Source organism: Coenobita brevimanus, chromosome 45, assembly GCF_032717465.1.
Source record: "Coenobita brevimanus isolate Jiangsu-jjx chromosome 45, ASM3271746v2, whole genome shotgun sequence".
Classification (NCBI taxonomy): Eukaryota; Metazoa; Arthropoda; class Malacostraca; order Decapoda; family Coenobitidae; genus Coenobita; species Coenobita brevimanus.
Window position 1 is genome coordinate 32261071 of NC_136998.1, and position 24445 is coordinate 32285515.

At 42.5% G+C, this 24445-nt stretch overlaps 1 protein-coding gene across 1 annotated transcript in view; it reads right to left on the bottom strand.

The window, feature by feature from the left end:
* Window positions 1–24445, bottom strand: part of CARPA (Carbonic anhydrase-related protein A) — a 556097-nt gene that overhangs the window by 39976 nt on the left and 491676 nt on the right. The window lies entirely within an intron of this gene.

Below are 24445 nucleotides of genomic sequence, written 5' to 3' on the forward strand. Positions count from 1 at the left end.
CCTCTCACCACACTTATCTCACTCCACTCATCCATCTCACCTCACTCCTCCCTCTCACCCCACTCCTCCCTCTCACACCATTCATCCCTCACTTCACTCATCCATACTCATCCCTCCTATGCCACTCATCCTTTCTCTTACTCATAATAGTCAACCCAGTCTTCCCTCTCACTCCACTCATTCCTTCTATCGCATTTGTTCTCACTCTCTTTCACAACTCATACCTCTAACCCCCTCCTTTCTGTTCTTCTAATCCCACTCATCCCTCTCACGCCACCCATCCTACTGCTTTCACCCAACCCACTCACAACACTCAGTTCACCCGACCTTCTCACAAACTGACTCTCCATCTACATCTTTCCCATCCCATTCATTCCTCCTCTCCCTCTCACTCCTCTCTCATTCCCCATCCATCCCTGTAAACTATAAATCCTCTCTCATATTCCACTCATTTCGCTTCGCCCTTTCACCTCCATCCACCCTATCCCTTCCACCTCATCCCGCTTACCCATCCGACCCCTCTCTCTCACAAACAGAATTTTCGACTAAGTTATGCCTCTCGCCCAATTCAAACATACAACATTTCCCTCCCACCCTACTCAAAATCTCACATCCCACACCCCCACTCTTTCCAATCCTCAAATTCTCACCCAACTCAACCCTCTTACCCATTCCAATCATCCCTATCCCCCGTCCCTCTCACAAACATACCTTTACACCAAAATCAGGCCTCTCACCTACCCCACCCCATCCCTTTCGTCCACCCCATCCTATCTTTCTCTCTCACCCTACTCGTCTCATCCCTCTTCCCAATCACTCCACCTCTCCTCCTCATGACATTCGCCCCACTCATCCCTCTCACAAACAGCCTTCTCACCTAAATCACCACTCATCCAAGTCATCCAAAATCTCCCCCTGTTCACTCCACTCATCCTATCCCCTCTCATCCCAGTCATTTCACCTCTCCTTCTCACCCTGCCGAACCCATCCCTCTAACCCATCCCTCTCTCACAAACAGCCTACGGTACTCATCTAAATCATCCCTCTTACCCAACCTATCCCTACCACTCCTCCCATCCCTCTCCCCGGCCCACTCGTCTCTTACTCAACCACCCCATCCCTACCACCCCTCCCATCCCTCTCCTCCGGCCCACTCGTCCCTCTCCCGGCCGCGTCTCGTCCTAATTACCATAAACAACGCCTCGGCCACTCGAGTAGCCACAAAATTCAGCGTCTGGCGGAGGGGGACGAGATGGTGCCTCATACACTCACAGTTTTAAGGGGGCGGCGGGGGGTGATGAGGGCGGAAATGTGGGCGGGATGGGTGGGATGTGGGTGTGGGAGGTGCTGAAGAAGTGCGGGAGAGTGTGGGTGTGGGTGGTATGGATTTAGGATGATTTAGGTGTGGTAGGGTGTGAGCTGTGTGGATGTGGGATAGAGAAGGGCAAAATGTAGGCTCATTTACTCGCAATTACAGGGCGATGAAGCGGGTGCTGAGTGCGGATTTACGGGCGGGATGGGAAGGATGTGGGTGTGGGAAGTGTGGGTGGGTGTTGAAGAAGTGTGGGAGAGTGTGGGTGGGTGCTGGAGAGGGAGAGAGTGTGGGTATGGATGTGGGTAAGAGGGGGACAAGATGGTGCGTCCAGTACTAGAAGTTTTAAGTGGGCGGGATGGGGTAATGAGAAAGAGTATCTGGGCAGGATGGGAGGGATGTGGGTGCGGGAGGTGAAGGTGGATGATGGAGAGTCTAGGGAGAGTGTGAGTGTGGGTGGTGTGGGTGTAGGATCGTGTGGGCGTATTGTTGTGGGAAGTCAGATAGGAGAGATCTGCATGGAGTTACACAGACATTCAAACTACACAGACATTGCAGTCCCAGAGAGGCGGTCCGGTCCAAACACGAATAATAATACCACAGTCAGAGAAGAATATACTGAGAGAGAGAGAGAGAGAGAGAGAGAGAGAGAGAGAGAGAGAGAGAGAGAGAGAGAGAGAGAGAGAGAGAGAGAGAGAGAGAGAGAGAGAGAGAAATTTTAAGCCATACTAAGGTTTACGAGTAGTGTATGTGAGTGTGGGTAGAGTGCGGTTGAGTGCGTGGGCGGGATAGTGTGCGTTTTGGTAATGGTGGTGCTGCCATTAACTTACTCCCTGTTTTTCCATCTTTATTTAGCCCTCCTACTCACTCTTTATTGCCCTCCGCCGCTCTTTTTCATTTACCCTACCCCTCTCTTCATTTTCCCTGCCGCTCTTCCTCTTCCCTCTCATTCTCCTCATTTCCCTGCCACTCTCTTCACTTTTCCTGACAATCTTCATTTTCCTTGTTTTTTTTTTCCTATTTTCCCTGTCATTCTCATCATCTCCCTGCCACTGACCTCCCTTTCCATGCCATTTGCTTCATTTTTCCACGTCATTCTCTTCATTTTCCTCATCTTCATCCCTTTTCCCCCTCCCACTTAATTTTTCCTGCTCTTTTCATTTTCCCCGCCAGTCCTTTCATATTCCTCTGTAACTCCTTTCGTCTTCCCCTGCCACCTTCTTCATTTCCCTTCCAATTGCCTTCCTCTGTTTCTTCCATTATTTCCTTTCCTCCCAATCTCTCTCTCATTCCTCTTCCTTTTACTTCCTTCTCTCTCATTCCGCTCTCTTTTCCTTCCGTCTCTCATTCCCCATCCTTTTTATTTCTTCTCGCTCATTGCCTTCATTCTTTCCTCTCACTTTCGCCCTCTCTCCTTTCATCTCCACCTGCCTTTGCCCTAACAAACCTTTTCCCCCTTCCCCTTCATCTCCATCTTTATCTCCGTATTTTTCCTCTCCCTCCGCACGTTCCCCTCCTTCGTTATCTCCGTCTCCCCCCCCCCTCTCATTTTTCTCAGCCTCTCCCTTCATCTGTCCCGCGTCTCTTCTTATTTTCTTTCGCCATCAACAAACTTCTCCCTAATTTGGCAAAGATTTTCGTCCCTTTGCAGTTTATTCCCCGTAGCTCAGAGATAAAATACAATGCTACGGCTCTACTTCGTTTCCTCAGCACTTCTTCGTGACTAGCACCAGATTCTAACGCTACATACGGCACTGAAGACTGAGAGATGGCGGTTTTAGGCCAAGTTAAAGTGAAAAGAGTATAGTATCAGATAGCAGTGGACGGTGCTATGAAGGGCTTTGATACAAAATACAGATCTGTGTGTGGAGGCTGCGAGAGGACTGCATGAGGGTTTATTGGGACCCACCTTAACCCTCTCGTGATGGGAACAGCTCTACTAATCTCTTCCAGCCAACGGTAGACGATTTTATTCAACCGAGTGAGTACAGGAGCCTGGGAGTGTTAATACAATCACCCCATTAAGCCTCATCTCTGGGATAATTTTGGTACTCTATTCCAAAACTGAATCAAAGGAGCTAAAAAAATGTTAAAGCTGACACCATTGACAATCTCATGGTCTAATCAATTCTAATAGTTAATTCCAACCAATGCCAGACGATTTTAATCAGCGGAGTGGGTCATGAAAGGCTGGGAAATAAAGCATGGGTGTGAGAACTTTGGAATGGCAGGGGTACATCTTTCCCCCTTCCACACTGGTCCATTCGCATTCCCCTGTTTCCCTCTTTCCCCTCAGATTTCCTTCATTCCCTTCATATTTCCCTCATTTCCCCTCATTTCCCTCACATTTCCATCATTCCTCAACTTTTCTCTCTCTCTCACCTTCCTTGATCTTCCCTCCCCTCATCTCTTCTCTCCCTTTCTCTTGCTCTTCTACACATTTTCCTTCACTTCAATCCCTTCTTTCTTTTTACCTTCTTGTTTCTTCCCTCTCATCCACCTCTACCCTCATTTCCCCTCTTTTTCCACCATTCGGATTCCTTCATTATTCCTTCCCCTCGCTCCTTATTTCCCCTTTCCACTCCCATCATTATTCCCCTCTTTCCTTTCATCTTTTACTCCTTTCTTTTCCTCTCCCCTCATTTCCCTTCTCCCCTCAAAACAAACTTCCAACCACACATCTACCTCGCAATTTCCCTTCCCTTTGCTTCCCCTCTCCCACATTTTTCCCCTCTCCCCTCCCTCTCTTCCTTCCTTCCCCCTCAGTTCCCTTTTATTGCCATTCTCTTTCACCTTTCCTCCTTCTCCCCCTTACGTTCCTCTGTTTACTCTCTCTCTCTTTCTCTCTCTCTCTCTCTCTCTCTCTCTCTCTCTCTCCCTATTTCTTGCGTCATTAAGTTAGGGTTAGTTTTCTTCCCTAAGTCTTTCTTTCTCTACTCTCTCTTCTTTATTTGACTCTCTCTCTCTCTCTCTCTCTCTCGCATTCCTTCTTTTCTCCTCTCCTTCCTTCCTTCCTTCCTTCACCCTCTAATCCAATATCCGTCTCTGTTTTCCCCTCCTTCGCTCTCACCGTCATTTAGCGTTTGTCTTTCCTTTACTCTCTTTACTCCGTCCCTCTTTCCTTCTTTCTTTTCCTGTTCTCCTCAGTATTTCTTTTCCTTCTTCCTTCATGCCTTTCCTCTTTCTTTCCCCTTCCTTATCTTCCTCTCTTTCTTTCCCCTTTCCTCACTTTCCTTTCTTTCCTCTTTCCTTATCTTTTTCTTTCCCCTTTCCTTAACTTTCTCTTTTTTCTTCCCAATCTTTCTCTTTCTTTCCTGCTTCCTTGCCTTCTTTCTTTCCTCCTTCCTTATCTTCCATTCTTTTCTTTTTCCTAATCTTCCTCTTCCTTTCCTCTTTTCCCATTTTCCTCTTTCCTCTTTCGTTATCTTCCTCTCTTACCCATTTCCTGATCTTCCTCTTTCTTTCATCATTTTCCTTTCCTCTTAATTGATATTTTTCACCTTTCCTATTTCCATTTCTATATCTTTCCTCTTTCCTCTCTTCATTCCTCTTGTATTTTCTTCTATATTCCGCACTTCCTTTCCCTCCTATCTTCCTTAGCATCTCTTTCTTTCCTCTTTAGCATTTCTTGAATTAGGAAACACATTAAATTTATACATCCCTTCATTACCTTAAGTCTCTTTCAAGATGAATAAGATTGTGTCGAGGTAGGGGGAAGGAAATATGAAGATGGCATCGTACTGATGAGGTTAAAGGAACTAACCCCTCTCTTCTAACCTCACGTCCTTCCATGCTTCCCCCTTCTCTCTTTTCCTCAGTGGAGACAAAAATGGGAGAAATGGAGTTCCCCCGAGCTAAGCCCTGTATTGGACTATATAGCCCCGCTAGGGTTACAGGAGCGAGCTACCACTCCCGGCACGGCAGCCCGGGCGAGGCTCGAACTCGCAATCCCCCGATTACGGGTCCAGCGCGCTACCAATGTGCTACCGCGCCCCCCCCCTCAGTGGAGAGAGAAAATGGGAGAGAGAGAAAGAAGAAAAAGAGAATTAGAAAGAAAGGAATAAAAGGAAGGACAGGAGGAAGACACAATGATAATGCTAATGCTAACAACAACAATAATAATAATAATAATAATAATAATAATAATAACAATAATAATAAAGTTAATTAGAATGGAGAGATGAAGAACCAAACATATAAGCAACTATTAAATTCCATCCCTTACTTGAAAAAGAATAAGAAGCAAAGACGAAAAGAGAAAAGAGGAGGCGGAAGAGGAGAAGGAAGAGGAGGGGAGGGAGGAAGGACGTATGCCCCTCCTCCCACCTCCTCTTCCCTACCCCCTCCTCCTCCTCCTCCTCCTCCCTCCCTCCCCTACCTTCACCTTTCCTCCCATTTATAACCTGTCCATTCACAATAAAGGCATCGCTCCGTTACTACGCTGCTACGGTTTGTTTACATTCTCTCTCTCTCTCTCTCTCTCTCTCTCTCTCTCTCTCTCTCTCATACGACTGTGTATTAATCTGTCTCTGCTTTATTTCCTTACTCATCTATTTATATCTTATTTTTATTGATTGACTGATACTTAGAGAGAGAAAAGTGTGTGTGTGTGTGTGTGTGTGTGTGTGTGTGTGTGTGTGTGTGTGTGTGTGTGTGTGTGTGTGTGTGTGTGTGTGTGTGTGTGTGTGTGTGTGTGTGTGTGTGTGTGTGTGTGTGTGTGTGTGTGTGTGTGTGTGTGTGTGTGTGTGTGTGTGTGTGTGTGTGTTATACTATTTCTTATTCAGAATCACATACCTTCATCTATTTTTGACGACCGAACACGCGTCAATATCCACACCTGAACACACACACACACACACACACACACACACACACACACACACACACACACACACACACACACACACAATGCAGGTACATAATGAAAACCACTACTACGTTCACATGTATGATTATTTAAGTACACACACACAAATCAATACTGCCCATTCTGTTTAAACACACACACAAACGCACACAGACATCGATACATCCACGCACACGAAATTCTATGCATTTATTCACACATACACATACATATATGCATAGACACGTACATACCTTCATTTCAGCCGCCTGTCATTATCTCTCTCTCTCTCTCTCTGTCTCTTCACCTGTATTTCATTCACTTTACCTGGATAGAGATTTTCACCTTTTTCCAGCTTATTTCTCGTCGGTCAATGGCAGAGTAAAACAACAGTGCGGCTCCACTTTATTTCCTCAGCACTTCCTCGTGACTAGCACCATATTTCGGGGTGGATTTACTGCAACAGCTCAGTATTAAAGTGGAGAGATGGCAATTTTACGCCTAGTTAGATTGGGCTAAGTGTAATTCTTGCTCTCCCCACGTACCTCTCTTACTCTGCCGTCCTCCCACTCTGCCGATCCCCCTTCCTACCTAATACCCTGCCTATCCCCCTTCCTACCTAATACCCTGCCTATCCCCCTTCCTACCTAATACCCTGCCTATCCCCTGCTCTGTCTCTCTCACTGCCTACCTAGTGTCCTACCCACCTTCCGGTCTGCTTACCTACCTCCCTCTCTGCTTACTTCTACCCACCTATTACTCTGCCTACCTCTCAACCTACCTACTTCCTACTCACCTATCAGCCTGCCTACCTCCTACCCAACCTGCCCGCCTCCCTCTCTGCCTACCTAATATCCTGCCTACCTCCTGCCTACTTGTCGCGGCAGGCGTCCATCAGGCGGGAACAGTGACAGGTACCGCTCTGCCGCTTCTCATATAATATTTCCTCACACCCTGCCACAACACCCTGCCTCACTTCCCCTGCCTCGCCTCCCTGCCTCCCCTCCCCTGCCTCAAAACTCTGACTAACCTCCCCTACCACGCCACCCTACCTCCCCTCCCCTGCCTCACCACCCTGATAAACCTCCCTCGACTCATCATCACCCTGCTTCACAACCCTGCTGTATTCTCTCTCACCCTGCCTACCCCCTTCTCCCTAAATTTTGCTCTGTCTCACAAACTGTTCTCGCGCCCTCATACTATTCCTCACACCCTTGATACATATCTGCCTTATAACCTCTCCCTCTCACTCCTAACACCCTGCTCAGCTCATTGCCACGCCACCTCTGCCTCACTTCCCATGCCTTGCCCCTCTGCCTAACCTCCCCCACCTCACCAATATGCCTTACTATCCCTGCCTCACCACTCCTGCTGTTTCCCAAATAACATTTCCTCACAACCTTCGTCACAAACCCTGCCTTACCCTGCCTCGTATCCCTGCTTCAACACAACAGCCTTGCTTCACATTCTTGTCTTGCCAACCCTGCCTCACCCTGCCTCACCACTCCTACCTCACCCCTGTCGCTTTTCATGTAGTATTTCCTCGCACCTTACCTCACTCTGCGGCTCCCCTTCCTTTCCATCTTCCCTCCAATTTCTCTCCCTCTCCTATTTCTCCCTCCCCTTTTGTCTTGCTCTCCTCTTACATTATTATCTTTCTTCGCATATGCTTCCCTCTCTCTCTCTTCCCAAACGCCTCCCGCCTCTCTCTTTCTCTCTCTCTCTCTCTGTTTCGAGAGAGAGAGAGAGAGAGAGAGAGGGGGGGGGGGAACTCTCCCACGTCAACCTGTCTATCATCAGAGCGAATGTTGAGCTATTTCGGTGTCTCGCATATTACACTCTCCCCCGTCACTTACATCGTCACTTACACCGTCACTTTACTCCACCACCTTCACTTACAACATCACTTACAGCACCACCTTCACTTACACCGTCACTTTACCCCGTCTACGTCACTTGCACCATCACTTACAACACTTCCTTCACTTACACTGTCACTTTACCCCGTCTCCTTGACTTGCACCATCACCCACACCACTACCTTCACTTACACCGTCACCTTACCCCGTCTCCCTCACTTGCACCATCACTTACACCACCTTCACTTGCACCTTCAATTAATACCCTCTCTGACACTCTCACTTAAAGCTCTGACTGTGAAAAGGCCGGAATTTTGGTTTACAAATACTTACACTCTGGAAAGCGGGAAGTTAATGAGCGTCAAAATGCAAAAAGCACTCTTGAATTAAAACATATGTGAGTATTAGGCCAACTATTGTATGCGAAATCTTGATATAGTGAAACAGCTTTTAGATTACACGGTGCCGCTCTGCTCGCCTTAGTATGGGATGGATATGCGTTTTCTTAATACTGGTAAGGAAAAATACATGAATGATACGGATGAAAAATTTCCAGTGCAAGAAAAGGCTCAGACAATTAGATTCACTCGAGCTGGGAAGAAGGTAGAGGGGTCATGGGGCATGCAGGTGGACGATGGAAATTTATTAAGATGTTCGTGGTACTGATGAAGAAGGATCCGCAAAAAAAACGCGCTCACACGGATTTAAAAGAGGCAAACGAAGAGACATCGATACCTATGCACTGATCTGGTAAGAGGATACTGCATTAGTGGAATAAGCTGCTTAGTTGTGTGACACCCATTCAAAAGCTTTAAAAATACACCCGATAAACAGCTTGAGCCCAACGACGTAATTCATTTGTTTTTGGTTATTTCCTGTCGATTTTATTAATTTTAGGGCAGAATTTTTCTAAAACTAAAAATGGTAGATACAGCCTTCATTAACTCCATTATTAGCAGGGAGTCTCCTATGTTACAGATAATCGTCTGGTTGCAGCAAGAAAATACAACAAATATCATCGTAAAGAGTTAAAGGCTGGAATGCAACATAAGCTGAAACGATGATAAATGCTACAGTTCGTTCGCTTTAACCTGGCCCAACTTTTCATCCTTTTGCAGCTTATTTCACGAAGCTCAGGTGGCAGAAAAAGATAATACTGTGGCTCTGAATCCGTTCTGTAGCACATCTTCCTGACTAGCATCATATTCTAGCGTTAATCCACTGCAACAGCACCGCATTCACGATGGAGGGATGGCAATTTTGGGCCAAGGTAAAATGAACAGAGTATAGTAAGTGATGCTTTGTGGGGCATCATCCTGAAATACTGTGATGCCTGGGACACAGTAACTACGAGGATAAATTACTCTGAATAGTGAAAAGTAACGCTGGCATAACAAGGGGTGGAAATGGGGATATCGTGAGGAAGTGATTCATGATGAAGAGAAAAATCAGTTTCATAAATCACACACACACACACACACACACACACACACACACACACACACACACACACACACACATCCTTACCCAAACACCCCCCCACTCACACTCACACCCTCACCATGACGACAGTTTGACCTATAATTAGAGTTAATGACCCCAACTTGCTATCTGATTGGCCTGCATAATTAACGTCTCTTTAATGTCGAGCAAACCAAGAAATCACGACACGACAAGCGGCCAATATTAAAGCTGAAAATAAGTGTTCAGGTCATCAAGGCATGTAATTACCTTGATGTTTTTAGACTTTTCACCTGTAATTACCTTGATATTTTTAGAATTTTCACCTGATGTTATTTAATCTTTTCAACTGTAATTGATGTTAGTCTTCTCACCTGTAATTACCTTGATGTTAATAGTGTCTTCATCTGTAATTACCTTGATGTTAGTCTTTTCACCTGTAATTACCTTGATATTAGTGTTTACACCTGTAGTTACCTTTATGTTTAATCTTTTCACCTGCAATTACCTTGATGTTATTAGTCTTTTCACCTGTCTTTTCACCTGGATGACGTTTCTTATATTTATTTTCATCTTTCCTTCACTCAGTATTGATAAGCTTACGGGATTCTCTGTACTGAGGGGTAAAATATAGCCTTCATTAACTGGGACTGAAGGGGTTAAGTCTCAAAATAGTGTTAAGTGACCGAAGCGCATAATTACTTAGTTGTGTATAGCATGCTCCCTACGATTACTTTTTATATATATATTTCATTCTTATTTCCAGACGACAAAATTAACCAGTGAAATAAATAGCATTGAACATGTTAGAAATAATCTCCACTGCGAATGGTATACACAAAACCAAATAATAGCATTAGATGGTAGTAAAAGAACACGAAAACAAGACGTACTCTGACTGAAATGGAAATGTCTTAAATAAAATGATAATAATAAAGGTATACAACTAATTCTAATCAACTGGAGAGATAGAGGGTTCTGTCTTCTCTACCTCACCTGTCTCTGTCCATGTCTAATCATACCTGAGCCTTCTTGAGCATGATCCTGCTTCAGTGTGCCTTGCCCTTCCCCTGCCTCGCCCCTCCTGCCTCAATCATCCCCTGCCTCATCCTTCCCTTGTCTCACCCTTCCTTCGTCACACCCTTCCCCTGTTTCACGTTTATCCTGCCTCACCCTTCCCTTGCCTCACCCTTTCCCTGCTTCACTCTTATCCTGCCTCGCCCTAACCCTCTCTGAACTTTACCCTGTATTGCCTTTCCTGCTTTCCTATCGTTATCTTAGACTAATTGGATTGATAACGTACCAGAGTCACAATCTCCTCAGACACAAACCTCTTCTCAGGAAAATAGGGACATAGTTTTGGTTGCTTTCCTTTAAACTTCTTTTTATTCACTCGTCTTTCCTCAGTCTCATCAGTCCCTTACCTCTCCCTTTTCTCACCTTACCCTTCCCTGCCTCAGTGCCTCACCCTTCCATGCCTCACCCTGTTCTGCCTCGCCCTTACCCTGACTCACAAAATCGGGTGAAAACTGACGATTTTAAGCCCATTTGAAATTTTAGGTCCGACCCACCTGACACTGACCCTCCTATCGCTAACTGGAAGATGGCCCCCCTGCTGTAATGAAGCATGTTATAGGATGTAGATTTGAAAGATGCACCTTTGGGTTTTGGTTTCAAGTCGATATGGCGAATTTGAAAGGCGTTATGGCGAAAACACGATTTTTACCTGCCCCCGTTTTTCTTACATTTTGGGGGTCCACAGCCTGGGCCTTGACCCAATTTGGCCCCAAATTTAATCAGGTGATCAGAAGGTCATAGCCCATCAACCCTGTAATTTTGGTCAAAATCGCATCAGTAGTTTTTGCGTAAAGTTGTTAACAGACAGACAGACAAACAAAGTGAAAACAACACCCATCCCCGACCACTCCGAGGCGGGGACGAGTAAAACTTTCGTATATACTGTAGATGAAGCTAACACGTAATTAGAAAAATATTAAGGTATGTTTAGGTGGCAAATCTCATAATGCATAAGGCTACCTACACGGTGACTTTAAGAGAGGGTTGGCAAGGATAAACCCGAGATCAAGTTCAGGTGAGCTAAAGGCAGTCTCTCTCTCTCTCTCTCTCTCTCTGCTGCATCTCCTACAACACCTTGAGCTCGAGAGAAATGCTTAAATCCCTGCCTACCCTCTGCCTTATTCTCCCTCACCCTTTCTCCCTTGCCGCTCCCTGCCTCCCCTACCTTTCCCCCCCTTCCCTGCCTCCCCTACATTCCCCTGCCTCCCCTGCCGTACCTGGATCATGACGGAGATGCCCACGATGCCGTTTGAGCCGAGTCGAGCCTCACTCATGTTGCGGTACAAGTCTACGTTGAACCCGTAGAGCTGAATCTGCAAATAAACATACAAACAATTAGACGTGTATATTATGAACACACACACACACACACACACACACACACACACACACACACACACACACACACACGCACACACAGGTAAATTAGGGAGGTGATGAAATAAAGCTGTATAACTAGATCTGCGAACAAATAAACAATTATCAGTGTGGGTTTTATTAATGACGGTACTGGCAACAGGTACACTCCTCCTCCTCCTCCTCCTCCTCCTCCTCCTCCTCCTCCTCCTCCTCCTCCCCAGTGAAATAGTCCCACTAAAACAGGTTGCATTATGGTTCTGGTATACAAGGTTGGCTCTGGGTTTTATGACAGATTTAGCCAATGCATATCTACTACCTTCATCCTGACTCTCTCTCTCTCTCTCTCTCTCTCTCTCTCTCTCTCACTTCTATACTCTTTTTACCCTAACTTGGCCAAAAATTGCCATCTCTCCATCTTGAACGCTGAAGTGTAATAATGGATTAAAACTAGAATATAATGCTAATCACGACGAAGTGCGATGGCAAGGATGTAGAGCCGTAGCACAGTCTCTTTTGGCCATTGCGCTACCTAAAAATAAGCAGAAGACGGAGGAAAATCTAAGCCAAGTTAAGGTGAAAGAACTATAGTCACAGTACAACAGCTAAAAAAAAAAAAAAAAAAAAAAAAAAAAAAAACTGCTTATATGATCAGTAGTAGATATAGGAAATGAAACTTAAAAACACACAAAAAGTTATTTTTTTTCATAAGGGAACTGAAACATAAATAAAAAATGGATATACCGTCATTTTTATATATAGGGAATGAAACTACAGAAGTGCCTATATATATTGTCATTTCTATATAAGGAAAATGAAAACTACTTATTTAAAAAGCCTATACTATCATTTTTATGTTTATATTAAATGAAAATAAACAATAAAAATTCCTATACTGTCATTTTTATATAAGGAAAATGAAACCTATATATATATAAACAGCCCATATTTTCATTTTCAAATATAGAAAACTTATATATAAAAAAAATTCCTTTGATACTGTATGCTTCCATGCCAACAATCTATTAACTCGGTCACTGAACTATCGGGGTTAGAAAATATGGGAAAAGGGCAACGTTCATAATTACACTCGTTCAGATAAAACGAAAATTAGGCCTTTTATATGTAGTGAAGTGTATCTGTTGCCGATTGTGCTGTCGTTTTTACTGCTGTAGATTTTTGTGTGACAGCAATCCTTACGTTGGTGATATTAATGATTAGAATACTCATCAACAGCGACGTCACCACCCATACCTGGCATAATCTCCCTCCCTCCCTCCCTCCCTCTCTCTCTCTCTCTCTCTCTCTGTTTGTACCCTGAAACAAAAGGTGAAATGTGTTTACTGCCTGGGAAGACGCGAAGTCGCCCTTGCAATCTGTATACGGTAAAGCTTTTTCATCGACTAACAAATTTACAGAGAATCAAGCACGGTCACATGCATTTTCATATATAAATCATCTCCGACTTTTCCCCTTCCCTAAGTACATGACCCCGACGTATGTGTATAACTATATAATTTTCAATACTACAACTACTACTACTACTACCACTATCCTATTTTATTCAGCTTTGGAGAGACTTTTCCAACTGCTTAAATATATCCTTCATTAACTCCTTCACTAATAAAGATATACTGAGTTAAATACAAATCGTCTCGTAGTAGCAAGAAGAGAAAATAAATATGTGGATTGGAGAGACGATTTCATTTGTTCCATTAACGTTTCTAAATTACAGCCATCTTCTTACTGGACTTGCCCGTCTTTTCATACCTTCCAAACTCACACAGACCCCTTTTCATCCCTCTGTTCATGTCCTCTTTGTAACCAGATCTTCTACGCAAATACTGTGTTAACATAATCCTACCTCCAAACTCACTCACATATACATCTTTTCATCACCCTATTCATGTCTGTTCTTTGTGCAACTAAATCGTCTATGTAAACAAAATGGTACCATTAGACCTGCAAAGCATCACTGTTCCACATATTTAGCGAATCTCTCTCTCTCTCTCTCTCTCTCTCTCTCTCTCCTATCCGATCCACCTCACGGAACATAGGTAACATTCAATAGTAAGATTTTCAGCAACACTGATTCACATATTTCACAATTCTCCATATGTCCCATTCGATCCACCTCACGGAACACACGTAACATTATTCAGTAGCAACATTTCCAACATCACTAATCCCCATACATATCACGAATCTCTACATGTGCCGCCCGACCCACCTCACGGAATCCACATAATATTCTGCAGTACCATTTCCATCCTCACTATTCCACATAACTCACGAATCTCTACCACCCGATCCACCTCACGGAACACACGTAACGCATTCAGTGGTAACATTTCCACCACTCAGACCCCTGACTTCCCTTACTTATTCTATACCAAAGAATCACACCCGGATGTTAAAGTGAGCACTGACACACTCTCGTACAGTCCTCTTTTGCAATATCTAATTAAATTTTCTGTTCGGAATGTGAGGTTTTCAATGCACCAGCCACTTCTTTTTTTCTCCTGCTTTAATAAAACCTAATTTTCACTTCTCAGATAGATTAAGCTCATATTTCTCTCTGTGTGTGCAAAGGTAGTTAAAATGTTAAAAGCTTCCGGAATATGAGGTGTTTTGGTAGCTACCTGTACGCTGTAGTTATTATTATTATTATTATTATTATTATTATTAGTAGTAGTAGTTGTAGTTGTAGTAGTAGTAGTAGTAGTAGTAGTAGTAGCAGTAGTAGTAGTAGTAGTAGTAGTAGCAGTAGTAGTAGTAGTAGTAGTAGCAGTAGCAATAGTAGTAGTAGTAGTAGTAGTAACTGTAGTAAAGTTTTTATTACAACGAAGAATTCAACATGGTATATATTTCCATACTTCTATACTGATATCGCATTAACAGTAATTAAATCACTACATACTTCAGAAATAATTTGTACAGCAATTACAGAATTAATTTAACTACAGCTGATATTCACAAGACGAAGTAATGAGCCGGTATTATAGGTGTGTGTGTGTGTGTGTGTGTGTGTGTGTTATAGAGAGAGAGAGAAGGGGGGGGCCGGGCGTGTTCAGGTGCTCCCTACGTAAGCTCATTAGTGCCATAACACCTGTATGAGGCTTACCTGTCTCCACCTCCTTACCCCCTCTCACACCTTCTTACCTCCCTCTCCCTTCACTCCTTCTTCTCCCCCTCCCTCCCTCAGTCTATCTCTTCCTCTTTTCTCTCCATCTTCTCTCCTCCCTCCCTCTTCTCTCTCTTCCTTTCTTCCTCCTCCTTCCCTTTCCTTCTATTTCCAAGGTCTCTTGCCTCTCACTTCACCCTCCTCCTCCTGCTTTCTTGGTTCATACTTTCTCCTCTCTCTCACCCTCTCTCTCTGTCACACACACACACACACACACACACACACACACACACACACACACACACACACACACACACACACACACAAATAAATCTTGCATCTCACTTTCTCTCTCGCCCACGGATGGCCACCTTCATCAACTGCATGAAGACTGGATCCTCCTGAACACATGGAATCCACTGAACCGACCTGAACCTATTTGAACCAGAACCAATACATGGTGTGTGTGTGTGTGTGTGTGTGTGTGTGTGTGTAGGCGGGGGTAGCGAATGGTTCGTTAGTTTCTTATGTGTATCCAATGATGTCTAACACCAGCTTCCAGGCTTCTGCTCCGTGTACTTAAACATGTGTTCTTCCTCCCACACGCGTACCGTAGGCAAATGATTCACGCCACGCCAGCAGATGCTTAATAACTTCATTACCTTAAGAAATACGTTCCTAAATTCACCAGCCTTATCTTACCATTTAGCCAATTACAGGAGTAATTGGCAGTGTCAGATGTGCTAATGGGTCGGGAATTACTAGTAAGACGAGTATATCTGAGAGAATGAGATGTTTATTTGAAAAAATGAGTGATAAGAGAGAATTAAAGTGTGTGCGAGTAGCAGGAGGGAATGAGGGCAGAAGCTGGTGGAAGTGCTACTGATTGGCCGGCTCTGACTATGAGTAGTAATAATTAGAAGGCACTCAAACAGCGAATACCTCCGAAAATGCCATTGCCATTAAAAAGGATACGGATCCAGATCCGCGGATATAGGATCCGGATCCACCCCAAACAAATGATCAATTTTTTCTTGGTCCATGGCCCACCCTTCGAAAAAAAGAAAAAAATATTGAAATTCATAGAGAACTTTTGGAGATATTGTGCGGAATACACCAGCTCCGGCTCCGGATCCGCCCCTAAATTTAATAAATTCTTCCATGGTCCATGGCTCACCCTCCCACGAAATCTCATTAACGTCCGTTCATATCTTTTGGGGAAATCCCAGATCCGGACCCGTGGATGCTGGATCCGGATCCAGACCCACCCTCAAATTTAAGCAATTCTTTCTTGTTCCATGGCGCACCATTCAACAAAATTTCAGTGAAATTCATTGAGAACTTTAGGAGATATTGTGAGCGATACTCCGGATTCGGGTCCAGATCCTCGCCAAAATTTAAGAAATTCTTTCTTGCTGCATTGCCCACGTTTCCACAAAATTACATTGAAATTCATTAAGAACACTTGTATACTGTGCGGGATACTCCGGATTCGGATCCGGATCCTCCCTACAATTTAATCATTTCCTTCTTGACCCATGGCCCACCCTTCCACAAAGTTTCCTCAAAATCCGTTCACAACTTTTTGAGTAAAGTAGCTACTAGACCTTTAACCTGATAAACAAACCAAAGTCGACAAAAACATTACCACTCTAGAGGAGGTAATAACATTAACGAGAAAAACAGTAGTAGTGTCACAAATCTTCTTAAGGATTCAGGTGTGGTGTTCTTCAGTATTCTGAGCCTCTTACTCCCGTTCATCCAGTATTAAAAAGCCATCTTTACAAGCTTCCCTCTCTTCATTTTGAAACTAGACGGCACTCAGCACATACTTTCGCCAATGCCACTGCAATTAAAAAGGTTCCGAATCCAGATTCGCGGATATAAGACCCGGATCTGGATCCAGATCCGCCCCGATATTACCCCATTCTTTTTTGGTCCATGGCCCACCATTCCACAAAATTTCACTGAATATCCTTGAGAACTTTTGGAGATACTGTGCGGGATGCTCCTGATCCGGGTCCGGATCAGGCCAAAAATTTAAACATTTCTTCCAAGGCCCATGGCCCACAATTCCACGAAATTTCATTAAAATCCGTTCATAACAGTTTGAGTTATCGTGGATCCGAGTCTGTGGATATAGGATTCGGATTCGGATCTGCCCCCAAACTTAACCAATTCTTTCTTCGTCAATGACGCACCATTCTACAAAATTTCAGTAAAGTTCACAGAAAACTTTTGGAGATATTGTCCGGGATACTCCGCATCCATATCCTGATCCGCCCCCAAATTTAATTATTTCTTCCTTGGCCCATGGCTCACCCTTCCATAAAATCTCATCAAAACCCGTTCATAACTTTTTGAGTAATCCTGCTAACAGACAAACAAACCAACGCGGGGTAAAACATAACCTCCTTGGCGGAGGTAGTAGTAGTAGTAGTAGTAGTAAGAGTAACAGTAGTAGTAGTAGTAGTAGTAACAGTAACAGTAGTAGTAGTAGTAGTAGTAGTAGTAGTAATAATAAAAATAATAATAATAACAATAATAATAATAATAATAATGCAAGTAATCATCATCATCATCATCATCATTATTATCATCAATATCATCATCATCATCATCATCGTCATAATAAGTAGAATGCATTGAGGAAGCGCATAAAGTACCTACGCCAATATCAATGTCAAAGGATTCGGATCCGGATCCTCCACAAAATTTAATAAATTCTTTCTTGGTACATGGCCCACCTGTCCACAAAATTACACTGAAAATCACGGAGAACTCATGGAGAGATTGTGCGGGATACTCCGGACACTGATCTGGATCCGCCCTAAAATTAAAACATTTCTTCCTTGCCCGATGGCCCGGCCTTCCAGACATCGAAACCCGTTCATAACTTTTTGAGTAAAGTAGCTAACACAGAGACAGACAAACAAACAGACCCATCTACACATTCTATCTATTATTCCTCATCTTTCTTTATCTTATTCCTCTATCTACCTCCCGTCTTTCCCATCATCCATTTTCCTTCTTCCCTCATCTCCCCCCCTTCTCCCCTCTTCACCTTCATCCCACAGGCCCTCTTCCTTCTCACATTTATTCTTGTCTCCCGCCCCTCTATCCTTTTCACCATCCCTCTCCTCTTTCTCCATCCTCATCCTCTCACCTTTAACGCTTCCACATCACACCACACACATCACTAGTACTATTGCGTATTTCTGGACTAGTATGTAGTTTCAATTTATAACTCTTTTTTCATCAATAAATTCCTATATGAATCTTGTGCTGCTCTTGTGACCTCATTATTACAAACTCCTTGTAGTTTTATAAATGTTTAAAAAAAAATGGTAACATTTTATTATAAAAATCTAAAGAAAGGCAAAAAAAAAAAAAAAACCTATAGTACTCCAAATAATACTAAAAAATTAACCTATTCAGATATTTTATGTAATCATCAGAGGTACTTCTTTAAAGGAACACAAGCTTGCCGTGGCGAGGAAGCTTGTGCATCTCAGTCACCAGCGGAGCCATACTAGTCTGGTGCAGCCATACAAGACAGGTTCCTTGTTAGGCATCACAAGAAAAATCTTACCTCGCAGTAAGTGGCTGACTTGGCCCCGTCAGCAACCAGCTCACACCTAAACAAATACAACTAGTTCTATCAAATCAGGGGGGAAAGTTCCTAACAGCAATGGAGAAACTGGCCATAACGGGATAAAACCTACTCTAGAGCAAGGGGTGCGAAAAATATCTGTTTCTCAATATAGTCGCCTGTGGAAACTAATTCATGGGACTAGAAATGTCCTCATTCTTGCTTGTGAAGCCAAGTTGGTTCTCCTTATCAGGGATGCGAGTGATGGAAACAAAGATATCACAGGTCTTAGTGAGGTCACAACACCTGGTGAGGCATTTGTAGAACTGCATGATATTTATGTCCTGCGATACAAAAGCAAACATGAAAAGAGGCAACATGCCTTATGATTTTTGGTCAATAATAAATGGTTAATATGAAAAAGACTTCAGTATAAAGTATATGAAACAAGAGGAGACCTTATAACAGAATTTTAAAAAAGAAGGAAAACTATTATCCAAGTATATTTTTCAATACATGATTATAAGTTCGAAGAGAGAAAGGAAATTTTATTAAGTTGTAAAGAAAACCCTGAAATTAATAAGACCTGCCATACGTTTGTGATGGGAGACATAAAACTTAAGGCAAGTACGAAAAAGGAAGGTTGGGCTGCTGAAGGTCATGGGTTGTCAGAATTCTTAAGAGGCTCTGATGGTGAAATTTAAGGTGATTAATGCCTTCTTTCAATAAAAGACGTGTAGAAAGTGAATGTGGAATGGACCATATGGTGAAACAAAGAATGACACAGAGTTTACCTACACAGACACAACACATGACATTATGGAGAAGAATATAACTGTAGTGAAAGGGGCATAAGTAACATGTAAACAAGAAAGAGGGGTTACGTGGTACCGGATCTCACAAGAGGCGAAAGCTTAATCCAATGAGTACAGTCAGATCTTGCAGCTGTGAGAGAGAATTAGTTTGTTAGCTCAGAGTAAATATTCGAAGCTGATAGATGAAGTAGACCAAGACAAAGAGCAAATAAATGAGCAGTTTATAAAAACAGGTACCGAACACATGTACAAGTCGGAGAAAGGAAACTTCTAAACAGCAACTGCAAACTTTCTGATAGTACAATGGAATCTATAAAAAAAAAGTAAGAACGTTATAAAACGTATCAATAGCTAACCAACCGGCAATTGTAAAAAAAAAAAAAAATAACAATAAAAGAAAAATGAAGATGTCCGGAAGTACAACATGAGAGGGTTGAAATTCAAGGAATTGTGAAAGTCGAAAGGAAAGAGGTAGATGCTTGGCATGCGATGAAACCAAATATCTCCTCTGAAAGATGCTATTGTAAGAAAAAAAATATATATCTAAAGTGATCTGAATAGAATATTATTCTTGCAAACTTCACATGGGTAACATTATGACTGAGGAGCCAGTCCGGGAAAAGGAAATAGTGGACATAATAATTCCCAGCAATAGAACTGAAATAAACAGAGTCTTAGCAGGAATGAATATGGATAAAGCAGAAGGTGAAGACGATCGCCCCAAGGATCTTATTAAGGATCCAGGTGACTGCGCTGAACAAAAGACAAAGACTCCTCTCGAGATGTTTAAAGTAAACATTAAGAGAATATATGAATTAGTTCAGCTATAGATGCACACCGGCCACGTGAACAAACCGGACTGTTTGGTAGCTACGCGACAGTTGATCATATTATAGTTAATAACCAGGCAACTAAGATAACTCTTAGACATGAAAAGAAAGATTCGTGGATAAGGGAAAAAGGTAGATAATATGGACAGGTCAAGTCCCTGGTATAGCAGACAACAGACGGACAACCAGGACAACGGAAATGCAAGCCCGACATGTGTGAGAGGAAGAGCCAGACAAAGAGAAAAATAGAGATATGAAATGTGGAAATTTGCTGATATTCCATGGACCAGGCTAATAACTAATATTGTAGGCCGGGATGGAAAAAGATGACAGAGGTCTTTGCCATGCAGTGGACAGATTCAGGCTGCTGTTTTGTGTGTGTGTGTGTGTGTGTGTGTGTGTGTGTGTGTGTGTGTGTGTGTGTGTGTGTGTGTGTGTGTGTGTGTGTGTGTGTGTGTGTGTGTGTGTGTGTGTGTGTGTGTGTGTGTGTGCGCGAGCGAATGCTTTAATAGTGTCTAATGTGTATCTAAGCGTGTCTAAATGGGCGGCCACACTTGCTCCAAATATGTGATCGACAAGAGGAAACGAGGCTCAGGGGTCCGTCCAACGTTATGACTCAGATACTGCAGCGGCTCTAACCCGGTGGGTCGCTTCGTCTTGTCGGTCACATGTTTCCAACAAGTGTGGCCGCACCTAACACCAGCTTCCAGGCTTCTGCTCCGTGTACTTAAACATGTGTTCTTCCTCCCACACGCGTACCGTAGGCAAATGATTCACGCCACGCCAGCAGATGCTTATTAATTTCATTACCTTAAGAAATACGTTCCTAAATTCACCAGCCTTATCTTACCATTTAGCCATTTACTGGAGTAATAGGCAGAGTAAGACGTGCTAATGTGTTGTGAATTATTACTAAGATGAGTATATCTGGCAAGTAATGAGGTTTATATGAAAAAATAAGTGATGAGGGAGAATTCAGGTGCGTGGAACGAGGAGGAAATGAAAGGTAGAAGTTGGTGGAGGTGCAAATGATCGGTCGACCCTTGCTATAAGAAGCAATAAAATTGATTAGAAAGTCTTTAGAGAGATCATACTTCTGCCAAAGCCATTGCCATTAAAAGGGATCTAGATCCGTGGATAGAGGATCCGGATCCACCCAGAAATTTAATCAATTCATTCTTCACCCATGGCCCACCTATCCACAAACCTTCACTGAAATTCACAGACAACTTTTGGAGACATTGTGCGGGATACACCGGATCCGGATCCACCCCTAAAACTTAATAATTCTTCCATGGTCCATGGCCCACCTTTCTACAAAATTTCATCACAATATATTCATAACTTTTTAAGTAATCCCAAATCTGGATCCGTGGATACGGGATCCTGATCCGGATCCGACCCTAAATTTAAACAAGTCTTTCTTGGTCCATGGCGAATCATTCCACAAAATCTCTGTGAAATTCATAAAATAAATTTTGGATATTGTGCGGGATACCCCGGATCCACATTCGGATCCGGACCAAAATTTAATCAATTCTTCCTCGATCCATGACCCACCCTTCCACAAAATTTCATTAAAACCGGTTCATAACTTTTTCAGTAATCCCAGACCCGGAACCGTGGATATAGGACCCGGATCCAGATCCACCGCCAAGTTCAAACAATTCTTTCTTTTTCCAAGGGGCACCATTCCGTAAAATTTCATTGAAATTCATAGACAACTTCCGGAGATTCTGTGCGGGATACTCCGGATCCGGATCCGGATCCGGCAAAAAATTTAATAATTTCTTCATTGGCTTATGCCCACCCTTACACAAAATTACATCAAAATCATTTAATAACTTTTTGAGTAATCCTGTCATCAGAAAAACCATTGAAGGGAAAAACATAACCTCCATTTCCGAGGTTATAATAATAATAATAATAATAATAATAATAATAACAATAATAATAATAAAAATAATAATAATAATAATAAAAAATAATAATAATAACAATAATACTACTACTACTAATAATATTCATCATGATCATGATCATCATCATAAATACTACTGCTACTACAACTACTACCAATTATTACTAGTATTATTATTATCATTATTATTATTTATTATTATCATTATTATTATTATTATTATTATTATTATTATTATTATCATATGAATCCATCCATCTAACATCGAATCCTATGTTGCCCGATGAGAAGCGTAGAAACCGGGGGCTCGGCAAGTTGCTCCTGACACTTGAAATGAGTGACCAGCCTGACTCATCCTGAGTGGCATAACGTAAATAATAAGCCCCAACCATTCCTTGGATATAAACCTGCACAGGCTCAATCAGGTTGGAGAGCCATAATTGCCCACTAAACAATCCGACCCCATAATTCAGTTATATGGTTACCACCCAGCGGAATAAATGGTTTCCTGGTGTACAGGAAGCCATTTGCCTTGTCTCTCAGTTTTGACTCACCCATAGGCAGAAGAACGAGGAAAGAATGAAGGTAAGAAAAACAAAAGCGGGAGTGTAAAGTCACCCGACGGCAGAAGGAAGCGGAAAGAATGAAAGTAAGAAAGACAGAAGAGGGAGTGTAAAGTCACCTGTAGGCAGAAGGAAGAGCAATGAATGAGGGAAAGAAAAACAGAAGACGAAGGAAGGAACAGAGCAAAAGGGCAGACACCCAATAATAATAAATAATAATGCAAGTAATCATCATCACCAACGCCATAACAAGAAAAAAGTACTGAGAGAGCACATACCTCCGCCAATGCCACTGCCATTACAAAGGATCCGGATCCGTATCCCAGGAAACATGATGCTGACCCGGATCCCGATGCGCCCACAAATTTAATCAATTCATTCTTGCTCCATGGCCCACCTTCCCACAAAATTACATTTAAATTCACAGATAATTTATTCAGATATTGTGCGGGATACTCCGGAACGGGATCAGCCCAAAAATTTTATCATTTCTTCCATGACCCATGGCTCAACCATCAACACAATTATATCAAAATCCGCTCATAACTTTTTGTGTAAAGAAGTTAACAGACCGACAAAGAGACAAACAGACAAACAAGCCAACATCTCTGAAAACATAACCACTTTGGCGGAGGTAATTATAATAACGAGGACAACACTAGCAGTGTCACAAATCTTCTAAAGCACTCAGGTGTGGTGCTCCTCAGGGTTCTCTTCCTTCACCAAGTATCTCCTGTTCAGCAAGTATCAGAACACCATCCTTACAACCTTCCCTCTTAACATTTTGAAACTGTAAGGCAATGACACAGCGCATACCTCCGACAATGCCATTGCAACTAAAAGGGATCCGGATCCGGATTCGTCTCAAAATTTAACCAATTCTTTCCTGGTCGATGTCCCAACATTCCACAAAATTTCACTGAAATTCATTAACAACTTTTGGAAATATTGTGCGGGATACTCCGCATCCAGATGGGACCGAAAATTTAATTAATTCTTCCACGGTTAATTAACCCTTCCACAAATTTTCGTTAAAATCTATTCATGCCTTTCAGAGTAATCCTATAAACAGAAAGACAAACATACATAAAGACAAATAAACAAACTAACGCGGGGTAAAACGTAACCTCCTAGGCGTAGGTAACAATGAACCTATGAACATATTCTCCAGTAACTCCTCATAGTTATACATGGCCACTAATTTAATCAGTACTGAATGAAGAAAAAACTTTGACACATAATTATGAAGTAAACAATTCTTTCAGAAATATTGATAAAAAAAACACAATCAGCAACAATCAAAGCAAAACCACAAATGACGTGTGTACTGAAACCATCAGGTGTACTAAAACCTGTCATCCGTTTAATTATAGTATTTTGATTATGTTTACATCCTACCTTATTACATACTGAAAACTCACACTCCTATCACACTTACAGGCGTATAACAAATGGTGAAAATATTATGGTGAAAGAAATGATGATTGGATTAGGTCTGACAAAGTATTTTATTACATTTTCCTAATAACAGGCTTTATTTCTCTACTTCTGCTGAGAAATCTGCCAGTAAAGAAGTTAATAAATGCAAGACCTAATCCATGTCTCCCTTAAGGTATGTAAATTGGTCTTGAGGACACTTAAAACAAAACAACGAAAAAAAAAAAATCATTAGACTATTATATTCTCCCG